Below are 19,984 nucleotides of genomic sequence, written 5' to 3' on the forward strand. Positions count from 1 at the left end.
TCAATTTCAGAGCTCACAGAGATTTCCTTCTTCACAGGGATTCAGTCTTCTACAGACTGGAATGGCCTGTCTCTCCTACCTACACTCTGACCTCCCTGGATCTTCTTCCCTCTCTGCACAGTTCATTCCTCTAGGGTACAAAATAACCTCTCCTCTTGGAATAAGAGGAGTTGGTGTTGGCAGACTCCACACACAGTTTTCTCAAGTGCTGGCAGTCCAGGAAACCCTGGATTTGCGATTTTTTGGGAGTTGCTGTGAAGCAGTTATGGTAGGAGAACATTAAGAACACAATTACAAAGAGGCGCGTCATACTAATTCCGGCAGCCAAGCCTGCAAATCCTGTAAGTTGTCTTTGGCACCAAGAGGTCAAGTAGTGCCTTCCAAGGAAAGTGCAAGAAACCTCACAACAAACAACAGGAGTATCTCACCATACTGTGGATATAGCTGGCACACAGCTGACCTATGTAAAGGAGCTTCAGTGACTTTCCAAACAGAGGAAAAGACATAGATTTGAAGAAAATCTAAATGAGCAGTAGAGACACAGGGGTGATGAGCTTGCAGCAGGGGTTGGTAATTCTGGGGAAGGTCAGGATGAGGAGTGAAGAGGGATGGAAGTGCAGCATGCTCTGCATAAACCTCTGTTTGAACCTCTAATGAACCAAGGGGACCCCTGATATTTTACCCAGGGCCTAGACTGAGCTAGCTTTGTCAGTCTCAGAAATAATTCTGCACTGTAGTGAACTAAACCTCTAGACTGGGACTAATACCTCATAATACTAATACTTTCCTGTAAGTAAACACGTTAGGTCAAAAGCACAGATATGCTACTGTTCATGTAAATGACATTTTATCAGTTTGCTTAAGTGCTGACTTTGCTTATAAAACACTTGAATTTACTGTATAATACAGTCAACTTTGAGAAACAGCTTGTAAATAAATGTTTCTGATGAAGACTGATAAGTCACTGAGCCACAAAACCATTTCTGTTTGCCAGTTAAGATTCAGTGGCCTGAAGAAAAAGTAGATAAGGAAAGATATTTGTTCTCTACAAATAGCTTCTTTTTACTATTGGTAGCTCACACATGTTTAAGATAAATGCCAGATGAACAGGGATAGTTTTTAATTCTTTCTACATAGTGCCCAAGGAAGGGAAACAATGACTTTAAGATTTTATGCTGAGTTTTTAACTGTATCACTTATATAAGAAAATGTTCCTGATGTGCGGAAACCAGAAGCTTTTTTCTTTTTAATGCAAGATCCGAGAATCTCAGAAGAAGACTTGAACATGATTATTTTCATTATGTAGTGCCTAGTTTGTTCATGGTTTTATTTTCAGTTGTTCTTATTACTCAGAAAGAACATTATAAATGAGAAAACAAGTAGTGCATTGAAGTAGGACCCAACAGTGCACACGCAGTGGTACCCAGCCTACAATCAGCACATTCATTGTCGAGACATCAGGGTTCTCAACGTCTTGTATGAATCACCGGATAAACTGACATCCGTTTCCCTAGAGGCATGTCTACCCTGCTGTCACTCCAGCAGCAGCAAAGTGCAGGCATACCACAAAACCTGTGCCAAATGAATCTCAAATAGCCCATGCTGCTGCAGCTGATTTATGAAAGTATCTATTTTATTTTTTACATAAGATAAAATCTCTAAGGATACATGCTGTCACACTTAGGAAGACTCACTTAAGCTGAGCCATCTGAAGACATTTCTGGCCTTATGGTTTCATGTATATCTCCTTTAGTCCAGAGAGGAAGATGGGCAGCTCTAGAAAATCATTCCCCTCTCTTGGGGTGAGCTGGACAGAGGAAGTGAGGTATTTATGAAGTCTTATATGCTCAAACTTCAGATCCCCAAAGTCAGGTAAAAAGAGCCTTCCGCAATGTGGTTGCTCTGCACTTCTATCCATTTACTGTGCACTCACACATCCTTCCAAATCAGGACTAAATTGGTTTTTCATGTGACATGAGCCCAAAAAGGCCCCCCTTGGTGTCCTCACTGAAGATCCTATAACAGTTCTGCAAAGAATAAATTCTGATGCAATGTTGAAGACATGCACATCTGAAATAAGAACTGTGTCACACTCTAATACAACAGTACATGAATGTGGAAGGCAGTCAGCTGGTCTTGGAGAGCTATTTATTCACTGTATTAAACTTCTAACTCTAATGGCCATAGAGCTGTGCAAACAGAAACCAGTAAGTGTTCAGGAGGCCTTGCTAACAGCTGCACAATTGCTCAAACAGACAAAAGAAGGTGTGAGCCTTGAACGTGAGAATAAAATAAGTATATTGTGGTTTACCTTAATATCAGAACAGTCACATGGCTGCCTTTCAAGGAATAATACAAGAAATTAATCTTGCAGTACATTCATGTGGTAAGATTGAAATCTTTATAAATTGCACAGCAAAGATATTTTAGGATCAAATATCCTTTTAAGTCCAGCAGTATTTTTCAAGACACTCACAAAGCTAATATTTGACATTATGTTTCTAGTGATATTAGTACTATAAGTGGTGTAATTATAATGTCAACCAATAAAATACAGAACCAATACAAACCCCTACAACACAACTAATCAAATAATTCTTCCTTTCCCATACCTGCTATTCTTGCTTCTCTTAAGCAAAAAACTTTGAATATGAGCGGAAAAAAGGTTGTGACATGATGTTACTACTGAAAGATTCTAGAGTATGAGAAATGCTTTAAATAGTTCCTATTACACTGTAATAAATATTGTGATTATATTGAAATATGATTTTAAAAACTGTTCTTTAACTCACCCATCATTAACATCACATGAATATATTTCTGTATCATTGACTTTAAATAGCTTGTACAGTCTGAAAGTTTTATTTAAATATGTAGCTTTTACTCCACATTTCCCATGTTGACAATCTCTGACTTTTGCTAAAGTCAAGCCTTCCTGATCTCCCTAATTTTCAATATGTACTGACACTGTGACCTTTAGCATGCACTTTAACATATGTGGGCTTTCATGACAATTGTTATTGGCTGTGTGCAGGTAAAATGTTTAACTTGGGAAGTTTAACATGTCCAACTCAACTCTGTTTTTTGAGAAACTCATGATCAAGAATTCCAATCCAGAAATAAACTCTGACCATTTTAAAATAAATAGAATAGTATATTGTTTGCATGTAAATCTGAAACCCTTTGAAGGGATCCATCAGTGCCAGAGAACTGGCTGGGGAAATCCTGCTCCAGGTTTAGAAGCCCAAAAGTTGCTAAGTGAAAATGGCACTCTTGGATGTCATTTTAGTGAGTTACTGTGGCATCCTGGGAAAAGGTTACTATTTTAAAAACATCATGTGCTAGCTGAAAAACTAAAGTTTTCCTTGCATTCTCAACTTTTTCTTCTTTTGATCAATTTGGTCAAAAGCTTTCGTTTCATTCTTCATTAGCATTAACAGTTACACTGCAATTACTGATGTAATTATGTATTTTCAGTACTTGGAGGTCTTAAATCTGTAACTAGGTGTATATATAGTATATACCAATTTCAAGTATTTGGGTTCTGGTGACAGCCGTAGGCAAATATTCCTGGTTTCATTATATTTCTTGAAAACCAGACAGAAAGGAGCAAAGCAGTGAACAATATTATTCAAAGTTATTACACAGACTACCTACACTTGAAAGAAAATATAGACCTGCTACTGTCACATTCTATCATTCTATATGCTGATCCTTTCCCTGCAGTCCTCCTTTTTGATATAATTTTTGGAGTTGTACGACCTAAGAAACAGAGCCATGCTGTCCATGTGGTCATTTCCTTCCTTTTGTTACCACTGGATGGAAGTCCAAGGAAAATTTCTATTGCTGTGTCAGCAGTGACCACCAGTTCTCAGTGAGATGCACTCCTAATGTTAGCAAAGTAACCACTTGTAATGTTCAAAATGTTCACATGGACATAGAAAAAAAAAGCCACTTGGCAATTGCACAAGATCTTTTTTTGTCTTACTAGAAAGGCTGTTACGTATTGACCAGAAAAACTCATTCCTCCCTTTCTATTAATTGTAATCTAACACCCCAGCAATACATGTCCTTAGGCAATAGGTTCAGCACCTCTGCAGAACTTCATCCTTGAGACCTGCTACAATTCTTTTAAGTCAAAATCCCAAATCAAGGCAATGATAAGGCAGTTTTAAAATAACGTTACTTCTGTACTCTAGAGCATTGGCAGGGTAAAGCTGTAGCTTTTATTTAAACAACCTAAATACTTCTAATTGATTTTCAATTGAAACAGTCCCAGACAGCAGAACTTGAAATGGCATCAGCTTGCAGCTCCCACATGAAAGGTGCTTTGCCTTCTACATTGCCGAAACAAATGAGGAATGGAAGGTATTTGTTGAAGAAGGGATGAGAAGAGTGTGTTTCATCCATGGGTCGTGTTTGCTTGTGTCACACGAGGCTGAAGTGGATGCTGGGAGAGAGATGTCATATTACAGACAAAATATAGCAGTTAATCATTGTCACTGTGAGTCAAGGTACTGTCTGGAAACAAGGAGAGTCTGGAACAGATGCACCCACCAGGTGTACAAAGCACACGGCACAGAGCTGACTGCAGGCATCCTTTACTGGGCAGTCTCATTCCTTCTCTCTCCAGGAAGGGTTTTTGCACCATTCCTTTGTGCCACAAGGCAACTGATCCTGCAGGGATGGGGAAGCTCACTTGGTCATCTTCCAGGTAAGAGGACCCTCTGTATAGGTCAATGAAATTCATTGCCCAAGAGTGTACAAAGAGCTGGTGTGGGAGAAAAGCTTGCGGTTCCATCTTACACAGGCAAAGCAAAAACCTTCCATTGCTATCTTGCTTCCCCTGCTCCTCACCCCTGCTGCTCTGCATGAGAGCCTTAAGCTTGCTGAGAAAACTGGGCATCAGCACCACACCTCACTGCTCAGCAGCTGCCACCCCTGTCTTGCTGCAGAACCTGCTGGAAAATACAGATTGCTGAAAGCCACAGGGCCTTTCTGGAGATCCAGCTGCACTATGGGCATTTTTGCTTCTCTACCTCTAAGGTCTTTTCCTACCCCAGGTTGTGGTGCTCCATTTCACTTACATACTGGGCTGTGGAACAGAAGGAGGAACAGAAAAGCAGAATACTGGACAAATGTACATTTAACTGAGTGTAAAACCCCACTGATTCCAACTGTCTACTGTATTGAATAACTCTTTTTTTCTTATTGCTTCAGGTTTTTATGCTGCAGTTAAGGGCATCCAGTGATGTACCATGGATCCATCTGCCTATTCATCTGCTGCTCCCAGACAACACTTGTAGCTGGTAGATGATTTCCATGGAATCTGGCAGGTATGTGATCCCAGAGGCCCCAGATTCTTGCAATCCCATGAAGCAACATCGTTTCTATTAAAAGAATGGCTAATACTGATCTGTAAGCTCAACCCTTGCTATCTATCAGAGAAGCCAGGTCTTCTTGTTCCACAGTTTATGGAACATGTTGGTTTTTCCCTCATGACCTTGCTTATTTTACTGAATTTTACATATATGTATTTTACATGGGTTTGATTGGTTGGTTTTGCTTCATGTTGCCTTGTCTGTACATAGAAGTCACACACTTTTACCTGAACAGAAAATGTAGCATGGTTACAATGTGGGTGTTAAACATGTAGAGTGTTCATGGTGTTTATTAAGGTGTTTATATAAGGGGAGCTACTCACAACAGAATGCAGTGCCTCCATCCTGCTGTAATCGTGGTCACACTGGGGACTGTACTAATGCAGGAAAGACAAACCATGCCACAGGAGAATATGGCCCATTAGTTTTCTTAACTGAAGTGATGAGTATTTCTCCACATGAACGGGTCCACAAGCCAGATAAACTGATTATTTATAAAAAGGGCAAATTATTTTACATACTTATGAATAATCAATTTTCACTTATGTAGATATTGCAGTAAAGTTCACTTGGGCAGTCACCATCTGTACATCTTGGATTTTTATCTGTATTGTATCTTTAATATTTACTTTTTATTGGGTGAACATATTTCCCATAATCCAAGAAAATTGGATTCCCATCAGTGTAGTCTGTGTTTCAGATTCCATGTGATGAAGCCATCATCACATTATAGACTTTTGGATATTTGTCAAAAATTCTTCGTATTGGAGTGATTTAATATGGAGCTTCACCAATTACTCTGTGCTGTTGGAAATCAGATGAGCCGTATTCAGACCTGGTGATCCATTGAGCTGGAAGTGCAGAAGGGAAATAACAGCTTCTCCCTTGCTTCTCTGGCCAAGCATGACATTTAAAGGCTGTCATGCAGAGAGACTATCTTCCCTTTGGCACAGTGTTTATGCCCTTGACTCCCTAGTACCAAGAGACATTGTACTCATGCGTGGAGGAACAAAACCAGGACGCTAAAGGTGCCTTAAAAAAAGGTAGGGGGTGAATGTGTAGATCTTTATCTTTAGTAACCATAACAAAGCTCCCTACATTGTGTTGCGTATTTTTACGTTAACAATATTGAATGAAAAGGGTATGACGTAAAGAAGCACCTCCCAAAAGATCTGCAACTATGATAACAGTTTGTGGATATGGCTAATATTTCTAGAATGCAATTAATTAGACAAAGGAAAAGAGGTGGACTTCATTTTATACCCTGTTTGATATCTGCAGTGTTTGTATCAGATGCCTATGCTTCCTTTTGCAATGCCTGGTCAGAAACAGGCTCTCTCAGACTATTATTCACACAAACGATTCATAGCATTGTACTGAAAGGAAGGTGGATGAACTATATCATAGAAGTTGTGGTCTCAGGCCTCATAGAAAAGAGGTTCTGTACAGAGTGCAGTACTGCCAGACCCTCTCAAAGATTATACAATCTCATTAGACTTTTGTCCTGTTTCTATACAATCCAAGAAACTGGAATGAGCTGAAGCAGATAATTTATATGGAATTACCTAGTTTTTTTCTGATGATTTCTATTTCTTTTTTGATGACTAACCATATAGAGTAAAATATTATTTTCACAATAGGTAAATCAAGCTTCCTCAGTGTTTGTGGACATACTCACATCTCCTTATATTTTTGACTAATTGAATAAAATCTTTATCATACTTTTGAGATTATCTCCAAAGGGGCTTAAACTGCTACTTCTTCAAACAGCAGTTTCTCCAGGGTAGTAGCCTTCTCTGGGTGTGTTTCAGACTCCTGGATTTCATCCAGGTCTTCACAGATGTTGATTAAAATTGACAGAAAAGAGAAACTCCTCTAACATAGATAATACTTCAGCATTCATTAACTTTAAAAAAAGAAACTTGTCTGTTTGAATCCCTTTCTATCTTCCTGATACACAGCTAACAGGTCAATCTGTGTATAAATGTAGAGAGAGCAGCTGTTGGCTCCTTCTGGTTTGGTAACATATTAAAGGCACTGATCAATAAATAGCTGTGTAGCCAACAAATCAGCCAGGTGCAATCAGTTCACTGAGGTCAATGCACAGTTAACTGGTTTTGGAGAAGGTGCCACTCAAGTAACTAAAGGTCTGAGGAACTGGGATATATCTCCCTTGGGCCAAACACGGGCAGGCACAAAATTAATAGTGAAAACAGATCAGCATGGTTGCAAAGGAGGTTGCATCCAGTTATTTTTATCTGAGAAATGAAAATGAACAGACAAAAACCCCCAAACAAGAAAAGATTTTCCAAACTGAGGCAAATAAATAGATAGATAAATAAAACAATTACAGGAGCAATTTGCTGAGGTGAAATAGGAACTGGTTGTTGTAAGAAGATCTCAAACCAGTAAAAGATTGCCCTTATGGATGTAAATCTAATGGGATGTCCCCATAAAGCACTCAGAAGTGTACCAGACACGTATCAAAACCTGTTGAGCCACTCCAGTACAGTCACGTAAAGCTCATTTACAGTATCTCATCTGTGATTAGATTATGATATGTCAATGTTTCCATGAATCTTGTTTTCTAAGTAAAAACAGTGAACCAGCAGCAAGGCCTCAGTAAATACTCATAGAGATTATATGGCAGTGTGTGTCGGTCAAAATGAATGCCAGTAATAGAGATTACAAAAAGGTCTTTAGAACGTAGTTTTGACCATATTGCTCTTTTTTCTTCCGGGGTCTCTAAGGTTTAATTACTTAATATAGTGAGGTAATATCTTTTATCTTCAAGATTATCTCTACATTCCTAGGTATACTTTTACTGTGTTGGTGGTACTTAAAAAATTTGGAACATTACTGCACTCTTAAGAGTAATTTGCCACGTAGCTGGTTGGTTTTTTCTAGTAAGTAAGCAGATAAAATATGAGGAGTTTTGACTTTTAAACTAGCAAAAATCAGACAAGCAAGACAGAAGTGACCATTGGCTCATATCAGCTGAAAAATCAGCAATGTGCATAAAAAATCATGTACTTTCTCATTTTTTCCTATGGAAAATACAGCAAAATCTTAGGCATGGCAATAGTCTTGATAAAAATGTCAATAAAATCAGTGGAAACACGCCACTTCACCTCACCGTGTTTTCAATCTGAACCACTATGATAACTTTAAACCCACAAGGTTATTGAAGGGATTCTGCAGGTACAGAGACTTGGGAGCAAGACTTGAATATAGCAAAGATTTCTGATATTTTCCTTCTTTAGTTTCCAATGCCAGTGAGTACAACATCTGTGCGTCCTTTACTTACCGGATACAGTCTTGTAGTACAAGCTCAGCCATTTTGCATGTTAATGACATCTTTCAGAGACCCTAAATGTGTGGCATAAACAGTTCAGTAGGTGACTTACCCATCTTTTATCCCAGCATAGACCACTGTTTCCCATCCATCATGCATAAAACTAGAAGATAGCCTTTTCCTGAAAGAAAAAATTGTACAAATAAAAATTGATGATCAGAGGTAAATTCAGAAAGGAGAATTAGAACCACCACTAATCCTATGGTGGTCTGATTACAGCTTGGAGGAATGTTCATGGCCAGAAATCTTGCTTTAAATTTTCAACTAAACAGAGTACATCAATTATCCTCTGTTCTGAGTGTTTCTCTGTGCTCTGCTTTCCTATAGATGGAAATCACCTGTCCACACTGGATTCATAAAACAGCTTGTGAAGTCGCAGCGCATAAAAGGCCCTGAATGACTGGGCTGGTGTTATTACTGGGGAGGTGTCCTTGCTGGAAATGCAGAGAATGATGCAAGCTAGATAGCTGATACTTTTATTTCAGTAGTTTTCCTTCTCATTATGGTTCATTTTTACTCTAGCTGTCTAGCATTACAAATTAGCAACATTAAGGGAAGTGAAAAACCAGCATTTTTTTTCTCTGTCTGTGTCAACAGTACAGGTTATTACCTGGGAAAGATTTCTGGAGGAAGACAGTACCTTGCTGCTTTGCCTAAACCTTAATCACTGCAAATATTGGGGTGACCCACTGAAAGCATTCAGTGAAGAATCTGTGTACGTGTGCTTTTACAGTTTCGCATAGTTTTGTTCTGTCAGTAAGGCTGCAGCTGTAGTTGAAGTTACGCTGTCCTTAATGTTGGCCTTGGGCCCCTATCTGCATTTCACCTCAACCCTGAGGTTTTTTACTTGACCCCACAGTGCAGCCTGACTGTGATGGGAGATCTGGTCACCTCTGCATACCAGACTGACCCGTCTGCTGCTGACTTTCCAGCCAGTGTCTGTGTAGTTGGAGTCAGCCCACGTGTACAACTGAACAGAAAAAGCTGGTGGACAGGAATTGCACAATTCCTTGTTCCTGGTTCCTGATCTCCCAGCATACCATCTCTCACATTCTACATGGAGTGGAGAAGCATCTGGAGGAGAACCAAGCACCTGCAGAGATGTTCCTCACAGAAATGGATATGAGATGTCAAGGAGAGGCCCCTTTGGCATCACCTGGCCTTTGGCAGGAATCTTTGGTGCTGACTTAAAAAATGCAAGGATGTGCATTTCAGTGCAGGACACAGGATAGATACAGGATACAGAATATGAGATACAGGACCTTATGTAAAGGTGGGAGGGTGGCTGGTAGAAGGCAAAACAAACCAGCTCTGAACATCAGCAGAGACAACTTCTAAGTGATCTTCACTCTTTGACAATTGCAAAAAGGCTGCGCATTGAAGTCAGGTTCTAATCTACTTCCAAAATGGGACTGAATAGTTCGGGCACACAGATTGTTTGGAGTCTTGTGTTCATAAATCAGTGCATGCATCCTTAAAGAACGTAGTAAAAAAAACCAACTCTAGGGCACATACGGTCTTTTCAAACATGTGGCAGAGGAAGCAGCATCCTGTTGTCAGTGGTGCAAAATGAGAGAATTTGGTGAGCAGCAGCTCCTGGAGTTGATGGAAATGTGGCCTGCTGGAAGCTATGTTACCAAGAAAGCTGTGGAGGTACATGGAAAATTTAAAACAATAAACAAAACTGATGAAGGTAGTGGAAAGATTCCTTGGGAATGTGATAGGTTTTGAAAGAAGACAACAAACAGTTTCTTTCATGATGTCCCTTCTTATTTTTTTTCTAAAAAAGAGAGTGGAGCAGGTGGGGACACTTATAGATTTTGCCTGTCTTTTCCAGTATTCCTTGCTTTTAACTCCCGGGCTCCCTGAATTCCTATTGTTCTAGAGTCAAACCAGGCCTGCGAGGCATATTAGCTTATGCCCTGCATTTCGATGAATCAGCCAGGCTATTCAAACATCTGCTCATGTAACTCCTAATCCAAAGTTACAAGTGATATTGCCACAAGTTAAAATTTGCATTTGGATAATGCCTTTCATCCAAAAGGATTCCTAAGAGAATTTTCCAGTACATGTATGCCAGTAACATCATCATTCCAACAGAACAATGAGGCCAGAGAAGCACATCAGATAATTTCTCATGCCTTGGGCAGAAATATGCAGAGATGCAAACTGCATGGCTCAGAAACCTCTCAAGAATTTCCATCTATCTAAAATTTCATAGCAGGGGAGATATCACAGCCAAAATGGTGCTTAAAGGGAAGTAAAAGCTTAAAGGACACATTGACAGCTGATGTCCTCATCAAGATTAACCATCTGTATTTAGCCACTGTTACTGCTGCAAGTAAGTTTTGTGCTTTATCAGCTTGACCGCAATGGTTAATTAGACTTCTTTCTGGATTTGATACCTTTCCAAGAACATGCAGAAAATGATTTGTAGAGGCTAGCCAGTTTGCTACAGGTAATGCTCCTATGCATTAAAAAAAAAGACAAATCAATCAGAGCACAGTGAACCTATCAGAAATCTGTCTAGAAAACAGGGAATAGGTTCCACTTGCATAAAATTTCCTCATGTCAAAGAGAAATCCTGCTTAAAGTCAGGCTTGGCATCACTATTTCATGACAAGCCTCAGAGTCCTCTGGTGCCTGTCTTAAAGCAAACATAGCTGATGTTGAAAGACCACACAAAAATCCCAACTTTCCATTCAATGCAGTGATAGCAGGATAAAGCTCTGAAGTCAATACGGAGCTGTCAATAAAATAAAGAGTGCTATGTAGTCAGAAGACCTTGTGGAAATGTTGGAGCAGATGTCTGCTTGTCACTACTGCTGCATAAGGGAGACGGCATAAATTCCAAATGTCACTGTGCCCTACTGTATTTTATTTCCTGAAAACAGTTACCTTGCCTCTTGAATATCCCATTAAAGGCAAAAATCTGAAATACTGCTTTCCTAGAGGAAACTCACCTGGAGGTCATAAATCAAGAAAACATTAAAAACCCAGCCTAGACAGAGCCTATCTCTTTAAAGACATCCTATAATGAGGAACAGAGCAAAGGATACAGAAAAGGATGGGATGTAGGCTTTTCTGTGTACATCAACTTTGCTGAATCACACCAGTATCACCCCAATTCCAATTCAAAGCTTTTCTTTGTATACAAAGAAGTGTCACAACATCCTCTGAATCTTTGGCTAAATAAGTTATCCTCTTTTAACTTACTTAAATTAACTACTTCATAATTCTGACTTCTTCTGAGTAACAGATATTCAAGAAAAGTCACATGCTAAAATACATGTATTTTACAGAAAAATATAGGAAGATTGAGCAGATCAGACAAGTCAAAGACCAGTGAAAAAAACATTCACTTATTGTGTGTACAAGGGCATTTATGCACAAATTTGGTTTTCTCTTCATATAAACAGAGATTTTGCACAAGGGACTGTCTCAATCTCTTATTATACAGAAAAACTATGAACACAATGTTTTAGTACAAGAAGGAATTACGTACAATTATAATGTTAGAAGATACTCAATATCACTGTCTAGATTGTCACTTCCCTTCAGTAATTTTTGACCAGAGAGGTGCAGCAAGACAAGACATTTCTGATTTCATGTGTAGTCAGAAAACACCTACATGAGGTAAATCAATCTTTTTTTCTTTCTGGACAATGACTGAAAATCAGAAATTTTGCTGGTTGTCTTCACATCAATGGCATTAACTGAGAGCACTTGAGAGCACGTGGGGATTTGTTTGGGGTTTCTTTTGTTGTCGTTTGTTTTTTTGTGGTTTGTTTGTTTCTGCTTTAACCTACACCAAAGCCATGAGTGATTATTTCTGACTTTTGACTCTGGGTAGTTTTTGTCTATTTGTTTTGTTCATGGACTTGTCAGTGCAATAAGCCAAATGCAACTGAACACTTCCACTTCCAAAGTGACTGAAATCCAGATCTGATTTACTTTATGACTTGAGCTCTTCCTTATCTTGTTGCAGGCAGCAGCTGGAGAGTTAGCTCTCTGATGAGACACTGCAGCAAACATTCAGTGTTTTATATAGATTCTCCCTGACTTATCCTTTGGTTTCCATGGAGATCTATATGATCCTTATAGCTACCAAGTCTAGTTCTCTTCAGTGTGTGTAGGACAGACCTACAGGTTAACCCACGCAACTTCTATCCATTCAACTGTATGCATATTAGGGAGAGTTAAACAAATCAAGGCACAATGTAAATATTAATTTAAAACATTTGTACTTTTTGGGTGAGATGTTCAAAGATGATGTCCACATGTCAGGTAGCTTCCTCCTAAAAAAGGGAAGATACAGAACACCACTAAGCTCTGTTACTCACTCTGCTGTGCCTGGACCACCAGATAATGAGTTACTTGTTTTTCCAACATGAAAAGTTATTTTGTTACCTTGTTAAGTTAAAAGAATGTATTCTTTAGATATAAACCATTTATTTTTCACACTGGGAGTCATAATGGTATTCTGCTTTTTACCAGGTACCATTGCAGAAGATCTAGTAGAAATTTGGAGCAAATGTGGTATGTAGTAGTAGCATAATTTTAACCAAACTACTCAGTAAATAAAGAATACTAAAGGCAAAATCACTCAAAGGTCATGAACTGAGCTAATATCGAAAACGTTAATGAAAATGCCATTGAAGCATTTTTTATCTTGAAAAGGAAAAAAAAGGGAAATACTTTGCAAGACCATGTTAAAGAAAATTACATTTTAAATCAAGAAAAGAAATATTTCAACAAGGTAAAAATACCACTTAGAGAAACAAAACATAGTATATTTTTGTGTCTCTAAGCTGTTATTTTTGCTTGCTGAAGCATTTTAAATTGTTATAATTAACGTAAGTATTGCAATAATTATAACTGCATGTAAGTTATAATGCAATTATAACTAATAAAAGTTAGAGCACTTTTAGTAGCTCTAACACACATTAATTTTTAGTTATGTTTTATGTTATGGAGAAATATTTATATGAAATATAAGAACTATATTTAATACTAAGAGTAACATGTATGTTTGTATGCTTGCATTTGAGGGCATTTAAATAAATTGAAACTATAATACTATAACACATAAAGTGAAAACTGAGAAAAAAATACTTTTTGCCCTTCTACCACATCAAAGAACTTATTTTAAATCCACCTGGATGTTGCATATCCAGCTTATGTTATGTTGGACTCTCAGCAGCAAAACTTGTCAGCTGTGCTGCTTATAAACTTTCATGGTTCAGAAGGTGTTGACAAAAGACAAATTACTGAAGAGGGACTCTGTCCATTTGTCAAGGAAAGCTGAAGGATGAAGATACAAGTCTTTATCTGAAACCAAGTGAATAATACTCTGCATGGACAGCTGTTTTAGTAATTTGATTTTATGGCAAGCAAACAGTGTTTTCTTTAATGGGATTTATTAAGATTTATTTAACACAGCCTACCTTCTGCTTCCCTGGAAGTGTCAATATTGCTAAAGCCTAATATTGAACAGACTTTACTACTCTCTTAACTGGCACTTTCCTGATCTTTGGTATTCACATAACCTGATAAGGCACCACTGAGGCATGGAACTTTCTGTAAATGCTTTATCTTTTCTCTCTTGTAATCTTGCTGTGTTTGAGATAGATTCTGAAACTTGTTTATTGGTTTCATACAAATCTGCTATTTGCTCTTTGCTGTAATAAAAAACATCTGTGTTTTCCTCTTGGAAACTCAAGGAAAACCTTCTTGCACTGTTACTGCGTTTCTGAGAGCCCTAACGGGAATGCACAGGCATTTGGTAATTTCCTAAATGTGCTATTTTTCCTACATGATCAAGGTCATCATATTTTTTGCCAGATCTTTAATATCAATTTATTGCTTAGATTTTGTCTGTCCCATTTTCCCCCCAGCGCAAAGTGCGTGCGCACACACACACACACACAGAGGCAGAGTGGCCTTACCCCTGAGGTAAACTACACTGCCCTTCAGACTAATCAGCATCCCCTCCATGTTTTTAAATTAAATCTGCAAAATACAATATCATCCTGAAATTTAATCTTTTCAGATTTTGTTCAATTCTATGCACTCCTTAATATCTGTAGGACTCGAACTTTTAACCCATTTTTTTCAACTCATTCATTAACCCATTCACACATTTATGTTATCCATTCTTTCAGCCCATTCATAACCCATTTACTTCACATAGCCTTAGGGTAACAGCTGTTCCAGCAGATCTTAGGGCACCTTTTCTTTTGTATTGCTACCTTCTATGAACTTCAATAGAAAATAGGATTGTGCCCGTTAGATAAAGAGAGATACTCTGGATACAGTTTTCAGCTACTCTGTAATGAGGCTTTTGCTGTTTTACCTTCCCCATCTTTGTGGAGTTGTTAGTCCTGCTCCATAGTGATGCTGTGACAGCTCCAGCACAAATTGAGACCGATATGAAGTAAGAAGCACCTTAGCCTTTAGGTTAATGGTTTTATAAAAATATTTGGAGAAATAATTTGGAACTAAATGGGCATTATTATCATGAGGAATGAGCATCTCAGTTCACCTTAGCTAGCTCATCTGTCCCTGTTAAGCCATTGATATAATTGGCTTTCAAATTGCTTCCATGACAAGTCTCATTTGGCTGTAAACTGGATTGTTTTGAATCTGAGGAAGAGAACCTGTAAACATAAAATCAATGACTGCTGGCCATTCCAGTGGTGTCACATTTTTGTCAGGAGCCTGTTTATATCAGATTTTTAACCATCCTGACAAAAAAAATAAGTATGATTTATGGTCCTTTAACCCTGAGACTTGTCACGTAAGTAGCCACTGCGAAGCAAACAAAATGCTGTGCATTTTAACTACTTAGGCTTTGGGGAAGGGTTCCCTCCGGGAAAATGCAGCCTCTTCAAGCTACAACAGATCACGTTTCCTTCACTCCTGTTTCTCTAAAGCACGTGTCTGATGGATATTGATATAACAGTTGACCATTGTCCCTATTCTTACTCATCTCTAATCACTCTGGATCTGCTTCATCGATTTAGTCAAAGCAGACAGTTTAACAGAGACTTGAGCAAATTTGTCTTACATAGGTGGCAGTGTCTCAGCGAAGGAAATCTTCTTGTCAAAGTACAGCTATGCAAACATACAACCATTGTTCACTACCGTGGAAATGTTATCTGACTATTCCCTTTTATTTATCTATGACTTCATCTCCCCTTAAGTAAAGTGATTTATATTTACCAGTGTGCATTTAATTTTGCATAACAATTTGGGGAACATATAAAACTATACGAGCATTTTCTTAAGTTCTTCTTAATCAGGATGTCTTTAATCTAAGAAACAAAGTCAAGCAAAGAAGTGCTCTTCTGAAACAGTGGCTGAAAAACATCAACAAAATCCAAACATGTAAAGATGGTGGGTTATATACTGTTTTAGAAGTCCAACAGTTTAGTAGTACCCTATACTAATATTTCCCAAAGTTGATAGGAAAATCTGAACCATAAAGAATGGTTTCATTTCCCTGGATCTCATAATACTTAAAGGCTTTGTGAAAGGCTGGGAAACAGGTAGAGGATAAAAAAAAAGTAAGATAAAAATCCAGCAGCTGAATTTAGTGGGTGGATCATATATTTTAAAATAGGATTAGCCTTCATTAGGGGACACTTCATAGAGTAGCATGAAATACAGTATGAAAATACTTAACGTCCAGGCAACACCAACAAAGTAACCTAGGAAGTATAAGCTTAAGATGATGAATGGGATGGAGAGAGAGTTGGGAAGGAAATTCACAATGCAAAGTTCTTCATGGGATACAAGGAGGCTGGATGAACTGATGATAACCTCTGACATTTTGCAAAAATAAATACTCTTTATAATTCATTTCAGTCATGCTACAGGAAGTCCCTATGTGTTTACAAGCACTTCCACTGTTCACCAGTCATGGTTAAGTGCAGACATGGAGGAATTTGGTCTTTATCATACTGAGGAATGTGTGGCTCTACGCTGCTGAGATGTTCTTGCAGTTCTGCTGAAGAAGGTCCTTTGACTTCCTATAGCCCCTGAACAGGGCTTCCCTCCTGGTACCCTGCATTACATGTAACTACAACATTACTCTCGAGTCAGCTGATACACAAAATCACCAGAGGCAGTGAAGATGACAGAAGGGATCATAATCCAGCTGTAGTCAGTGACGATCTTCCCCTTGACTTCTCTGCCCTTGAAGTCTGAGGCTTTGTATTGAATGGACTGCTTCACTCAGGATGCTGAAACCACCCCCAGATACTGAAATATGGTCCTTCCTGGAAGCTCATGTCTGCCGGTTGGAGCCGTCTCCCATGAAATGCCACTGATCGCAAGAGCACATATGACAAGGGTGGTGCTAGGACTGGGCAGCTTTGCAGGGCTAAGAGCTGGAATCAATTACTGCCTTCAGAAATCAAAGTAATATTTAACTTGACATTTGATGGCAGCACAACTGAACTCTGCTTCCCCAAGGTTATGGAAAGTTTCCTTGATCATGAAGTTACTAGCGGTTTTATGCTGTTGTTCCAATCATCCCTGAGAGTCCACAATCTCCAAGCAGACCAGTCACAGGATTTGCTATATTTGATGGAATGTAATTGTAGGTTAGGCTGTGAGCTTTGCAGACAAGAGGGTTTACAAAGCAATCAGGTTCTCCAAGGAGCACACTGAAGGACTTTCAAAGTATCTGGACAATAAATTGAAGGATAAAGACTGGTCAAATCTGGGGCATATTCCTGATGGGATCTCTCTCCATATCAGACCACCAACAGATTTTTAATAGGTTACAGGTAGGGAGGCTGAGAAACACTTTGTGCTCAAAGGCTGGAGCCCTGATAAGTATCTTTAAATGAGTATTCATGGCAAATTCTAGTTTTAATGGATGTCAAAAGATTACCTGGCAATAAAAGAAGCCCCTAAATGCATTCAGTCTGATGTGGTTACCTAAGTGAAATACTTAATTTAGAACCAGAGTCAGTGGAGAATAACACAAGGAGATTTGTGTCTAATTGGCTGAACTGCCTTGGTGGGTATTGACTTGGTGGGCAACTAAAGACCTTAACGTGCTAATGCACTTAAATGGATGGAATTAGATAGTATAAGCCCAAAGTGACATTTGGGGCATTCAGGGTGTGACCTCATCTATACAGACTAAAACTTAAAGAGGATCCTAGGAACCAAAATCTAATTTGATGACCTCCTGCCTCTCCATCATACAGTGTAGTGCTACACCAACCAAACCTGTGCCCCAGCTCTTCCTCTTAGGTACCCACCGCATGTAAAAATAGGAGAAAATGGAGCAAGAATCTACCTGTTAAAATACACCTGGCTCCACAAAATTTGTGACCGATGTCGGTATTATGTCAACCTATGATTACACAAGGTAGGCCAAGCAGCACGTTGTATTTTCTCATTAAATGAAGTTAAAATAGTGTTTCTGTGGAACTGAACTGCCAAGTACCTTCATGAAGAGTGCAAGCACTTAGAAATAATCTTAGGTACCTTTGGGAAGAAGCAGTCATCTAGGGAAGACAAGGCAGGGGGTGGGAGAGAAAAGAGACTGAGAATGAGATCTTCCGATCCATAAGCACATGAAGACACTGTCATGTATTGTTTCCCACTGGGAAATCTGCATAACACTTTTACTGGTGATCTTTCTTCTTCCTGGACTCATCTCTTATTCTAGAGGTTAAGTTCTTCTCACAGATAGTTCTGCACAGTAGCTAACATTGTACAGACCAACTGGATAACAACTTTGTCAGAAGAAGGATTTAACAGGATAATACAGTGAATAACCACTTTTAGTGATCCACTGTTAAGATTGCTTTTTTTATGTGTAATTCAGGGTGCTTTGGTTACCCTTCCTGACACTCGCCCCTTTCAGCTTTGGTCAGTCACAACCTACTGTCTTCCAGAGTTAGCAGAGCAGGAGGACTCAGGCTTACATATATCCATCCATCCAGCACACTTCTCTCTTCCCATTGCTACAGCTCCAGGATCAGGTGTTAAAACACCACAACTCCAATCACAAGTGTTAAGTCTTCCCTGAATGGTACATGAGGAGGAAGACTAAATAACCTGGGAAGTTTCAGTTTACTTGGAATTGTTTGGAGTAAATTGCTAAGAATTTTTTTCTAAAGGTGTGACCAGGTTCTACCAATCCCAACTGCCTATAGCAGGAAAGGTTTTGACTTTCTTTTCTGTGTACGAACCATTAATCCAGAAAACAATGTCTCAATTCTTAACATCTCTCCCTCCTCTCAAGTTGCCTGTTACCATTTACTCTTCATTAACTCTTCCAGCTCTACAAATGCCGTAATCCTGGGGCTGTAACATTTCTGCTGTGAGCATGGGCTGTGAGGCCACATGCTGCTCCTGCAATTGCATCACAAGCACATGATATAGGAAAGAATGAGTAGAGGAATGAAGATAAGCGGTGGGAGAGGCAATTCAAAAGGAGTTTAGGTTCTGCAATGCAAAGCCACATCCTCCTATTTTCTCTTTTAGACAAGTTCAGAACGCAGAATTTGAACGCCTTAAAGTTTGATTAGGTTTGGTTCCAGCATCTGGCTTGAAAAACACCTGAAGTCCCTCTGGTTTGCTTGAGAGAACAGGCTCTGGCCTTAGGCATAAGGAACAGTTTGTATGCACCTAGGACCTGTGTTTATTTAGTAACTGAAGATGGTGTGCAGTGAAAGCTATTCTAATTATTCTCCCTTTGAACTTCATGAGTTTTAAATCTTCTCCTTCACTTTCCTAGAGGTAAATCCCAGATGATATGAAAAACCAGTATCTATCTCGTTCCAGAATCCTTATTCTTTTGCAAAAATGGAAAGGATCAAAACAAAAACAGGAATAGCCACTAGAGAATCATAATCTAGGGGGAACGGGTGTGTCTTACATCATGTAAGGGTAATAACCATGCATGAAGTTAGTTAGGAAGGGCACTGGACCCTGACGAGCCTTTCACTTACAGTGTAGTTCTAAACATCCTTGCACGGGCCTTATTACACCAAAGATGAACAGGTCCCAACCAGGGCAGGGTCTTAATTCAAGAAGCAAATTTTAGCATTTCTTTCAATTTAGGACTAAATTCCACTGACATCACATAAAGGCTCATTCAACTGAGAACCACAAAAGTGATGTTTCAAGCTTTTTGTTTTCTCCATTTATATTTCAGTGACTCTGCTGTTTTTGCTCTGGTTTTCCTTTGAAAAGAATGTTACAGAAAATGGCAGCTCTG

The sequence above is a fragment of the Coloeus monedula genome (assembly GCF_965178545.1).
Source record: "Coloeus monedula genome assembly, chromosome: 6".
Taxonomy (NCBI): domain Eukaryota; kingdom Metazoa; phylum Chordata; class Aves; order Passeriformes; family Corvidae; genus Coloeus; species Coloeus monedula.